General features: G+C 48.1%; 1 pseudogene; it reads right to left on the bottom strand.

Annotated features, from left to right (window-relative positions):
• Nucleotides 1-1,706: 1,706 nt before the first annotated feature.
• On the bottom strand, nt 1,707-4,104 carry LOC146611153 (uncharacterized; annotated as a pseudogene).
• Between the last annotated feature and the right edge of the window lie 375 nt (nt 4,105-4,479).

Raw genomic sequence — 4,479 nt, 5'->3', positions numbered from 1 at the left:
GTTAATGTTTTTTACATGCTGTGTGACTGTAGCTCAGCAGGTAGATCTGTTATCTACTAAGGTCGGTGGTGCAATCGTTAGCTACTCCAGTCTGCATGGGCAAGATACCGACCCTAAGTTACACTCTGATAAAGCCATCAGAGTGTAATTCAACTTTGTGTTATATGAATATAATAATAAAATAATACGGGAATAAGATTAGAATACATAAATGAGAATATACATACATATGTGCATAATACTGCAAGCTAACCTGTTTATCCAGCACAAAGCTACGGAGTGTTTTCATGACTGATTAACAAAGTTAGTCTACGTCAGTTTGCAGGAGACTTCACAATGTGAAAATGTATAATTTATATAGAACATTTAAACATTATAATTTAATACAATACTTGAGATGTAATCAAAACACCTTCTATAGAGATCGACTATGTGAATGAAAATGATAACATTACATGTAATTTTTAAATTTGAAGTTTATTAAGTACTACTACCTTTAATATGAGCTCTGTTCTTCCTCTCCTCTGGTCTTGGGCACATACTCGACAGGCAGACATATATTCACGGTCCCTCAGTCCTATTCACAGACCGGGGGATCATGGCATGTACGCATTTGGAGTCCTGTGCACATTCTGGTGTGTGAATTAGCACGTGATCTGAGAGTGAGAATAATATTTTAAGGGATTAGTGAATCCATACATTTAGAATCAATGTATAACAAGTTTTTAACTTAGTGTTAACTTGGCATCTGACAGTGATTATTGAGTTTATTTAGTTACTGTTCCATCAGCTCTGTATGTAGAAGCCACTGGCTAAACTGAAAGAATGAGCCCTAAAGGCTTTGATAGTGACAGTTGGGCTTTATTTGGTAGCACTTTACAACCATTTCACACTGTTAAGCATTAGTTAAGTATTAGTAAGGTTTTGTAACTCAGTAACCCTCCAACAGATATGCATAGTTATATATGCATACACACACATATACACATACAAACATACACATACATATACACTTACAGTGTGTAAATACGGGTAAGAACATCAGACCAAAGACCCCCAGTAATATTGTATTTTAATAATATATGTCATGTTTTAACATGTAACATAATATTACACAATATCACAGAAGCTCTTCATTTGCATGTCAGAATGTTTTAATCTAATCTAAGTTGTCAGGCAAATACTAGTAAAAACTTAAGGTTATGTATATAACCCCGGTTCTCTGAGTAGCATGAGTGAGTGTCTCACTATGGGGAACGCCTCCTGCGTGACCTCATCAGAAGCTCAAATACCATTACGCCAGCCCTTACAGGCTGGCTAGGTGACGCCCATGTCAGGAGGGGCCAGTGCCTCCCTATATAATAGGCTGACATAGCGTCAGATGTCATTCAAAACAAGCCCACCTCTTCCTCGCTTCCATAGCAAGGAGGGCGGTCTGGTGAGACACTCACTCATGCTACTCAGAGAACCGGGGTTATATACATAACCTTAAGTTCTCTTTCATAGCATTCGTTTCGTGTCTCACTATGGGAGAAATACTGACTCCCGGATTGCCAGACATGCCTGTTAAGAAGACAACTGTCCCCAACAGCACTTCACAGGGGAGAGGCCCCCACCCGGGAAGAACCTGCACGGAGGACTGAACGCGCTAGGTTAGGTGCTGTCACATCTAACCTGTAAAACCTAGCAAATGTATGAGGTGAAGTCTAGCATGCAGCTGCACACACCTCCTGAATAGAAACTCCCCTAAAGAGAGCCCATGAGGTCGCCAGACCTCTAGTGGAATGTGCACGTAAGCCAGCAGGGGGCTGAAGGCCCCTGCTAGTATAGGCCAGGGCAATTGCTCCTACAATCCAATGGGAGAGGCGCTGTTTAGACACAGGCTTTTCCATATGTGGTTTAGCCCAGGACACGAACAGCTGGTCACTTTGTCTGACACTCTGGGTTCGGTCCATGTAAATGCGCAGAGCACGGACTGGACATAAGGTATGCAGCCGCTGTTGCTCCTCTGAGGAGAAAGGCGGTGGGCAAAAGGCCGGCAGTTCTATTGGTGAACATGTGCCGACAACCTTCGGGACAAAGGCAGGGTGAGCCGCATACTGACCCTCGTATTATCCGAGGAGAACTGAATGCATGACTGATGCACTGAGAGAGCGTGGATCTTTCCCACACGTTTAGCAGAAGCTAAAGCAATTAATAGAGCCGTCTTCAAGGACAGAAATTTTAACCCAACCTGTTCCAGGGGTTCAAATTGGCAACAGGAGAGCGCAGCCAACACTGTGGGAAGGTCCCACGATGGAGCCAACAGCCTAGACGTAGGCAATTTACGCCGTGCACCCTTCATGAAACGGCATATTAAGGGATGCTGGCCAACAGTCTTTCCCTCAAAACCAATATGGCAGGCTGAAATTGCTGCCAAATACACCTTGATGGTGGAGAAGGCTTTACCCCTATTAATCAGGGCCTGAAGAAGTGACAGAATCACAGCCACAGAGCACTGAAAAGGGATGGCCTGTGATTCTAAGCACCAGCTTTCAAACACACGCCACTTGTGCTCATATAGCGTCCTAGTAGACGATGCCCCAGAACACTGAATAGTGTCGATAACACTATGAGGGAGCCCCACCGTGTTCAGGTTAAACCACCCACGGGCCAAGCCCATAGAGCTAGCCTCTCTGGGTGGGGGTGGAATAACGGCCAAGCACAGCTGCTGAAAAATCACCGCCAGCCAGTGCTTCCCTGGCCAGTGCAGGGCTATCAGGATCATATAGTGACTTCTCCCCCTCACTCTGGCCAGAGTTGGAGAAATGAGGGCCACTGGGAAAAGCATAGAGGAGGGTTCTCGGCCACTCGTGAGCTAGGGCATCCACCCCGAGTGGAGCTCTCTGATCGTGCAGCGAGTAAAACAGGGGACACTGAGCATTCTCCCTGGATGCATAAACGTCCACGGTCGCCTGACCGAATCGCAGCCAGATCTGCTTCACCACCTCTGGGTGAAGCTTCCAGTCCCCATACAGTGGGTTGCCCCTGGAGAGAAGATCTGCTCCAAAGTTCAAGACCCCCGGCACGTGAGCTGCTCTCAGTGACAGCAGGTGGACACTGCTCCAGACTATCAGTCTGTGTGCCAGTGTGTGTAACTTGGGGGGACCCCAGACCCTGCTGTCTGTTGATGTAGGCCACAACAGTGGAATTGTCCAACCTCACTAAAACATGATGACCTCACAGCCAAGGGAGAAAGTGTTTTAGCGACAGGTGAACCACCAGCAGTTCCAGACAGTTTATGTGGGTGGAGCGCGTGTGAGGGCCCCATTCCCCATTCACTGTCCTGCCCTCGTGGGTGGCCCCCCCTCACCCGGAGGGAGTCTGGGCTGAGCCCTATGAAAGTAATGCATTGAGTTGGCGTCAATGTGCTCTTTTTCCATGAGCGGGGCCACTGCTGCCTCGGTGCACGTCACACACCCTCGGGCTCAGTGAGAGACCAAAAGGCAGGGCTACACACTCTTATGCTATCCCCTGGAAAGCAAATCTTAGATACTTTCGGCGTGGGGGATATATGGGGATGTGGAAATAAGCATCCCTCAGGTCGATCGATGTGAACGAGACGCCTGCTTGTACAAACCGTAGCAGCGAGGCATGCATCAACATCCTGAACTTGTATGTCCTTCAATGCCGGTTCAGGGCACGGAGATCCAGAATGGCTCTCATCCCCCTCCTCCCTTTCTTTGGCACAAGGAAATACCTTGAATAAAATCCGTTGTGCATTTCCTTGGGAGGGACAACTCCTATAGCTCTTTTGTCTCTCAAGGTGGAAATTTCCTCCAAGAGAAAACTGACGCCCAGAGCATGAGAGTAAATGATTTCTTTGAAATGTGGTGGAGCGACATTGAATTGCAGCCTGTAGCCCTATTCCAGTGTCTTCAACACCCATGCTAACTGAGCACAGGTGGCCCAGCTCTTCATGCGAAGAGACAAAGGGCTCACTGGCCACTCCACCGAAGATGGCGTTTTGGCGCCCCCTTGTGGTCGCAGCGCGAACCATACGCCATTTCGGTGTCCCGTCACCTCTGTCACAGGCGAGCGAGGTGACGGGCTCATCTGCGTCATCACAGCCGTGGAAACGCGAGTCTCCACGGGCTGCGTTATGGCAGACGTTGCTCTTGTTTTTCAACTTTTTTTATTTTTTTTTTTAATGTGTTTTGCAACACTCGACAGCGCCCTCGGCAAACTGCCTGGATGCGCGTGTCGGGGCTTTTTAATACAGAATGCACGAAATAAGTGCTAGTGAAACAATACTGTGAACTTTGGCTCTCTTTCCCTCTGGCGGGTCCGGTGACAGGAACGCCGGCCCGAGTTAAGCACTCTGTGTTGAACTCGCTCTGGAACGGAGCTGGGAGGCGGCAGGGCGGCCCATGAAGGGGGGAAACTGGGTTCGCTCCCGCCTAGAGGAGAGGCTGTCAGGCCGGCCGCTTCTTCCTCCTC

Source organism: Diplotaxodon limnothrissa, linkage group LG20, assembly GCF_057381915.1.
Source record: "Diplotaxodon limnothrissa isolate DT_005_m linkage group LG20, D_limnothrissa_male_GT1.1, whole genome shotgun sequence".
In the NCBI taxonomy this organism is placed as follows: domain Eukaryota; kingdom Metazoa; phylum Chordata; class Actinopteri; order Cichliformes; family Cichlidae; genus Diplotaxodon; species Diplotaxodon limnothrissa.
This window is presented reverse-complemented; position numbering and strand designations above follow the sequence as displayed.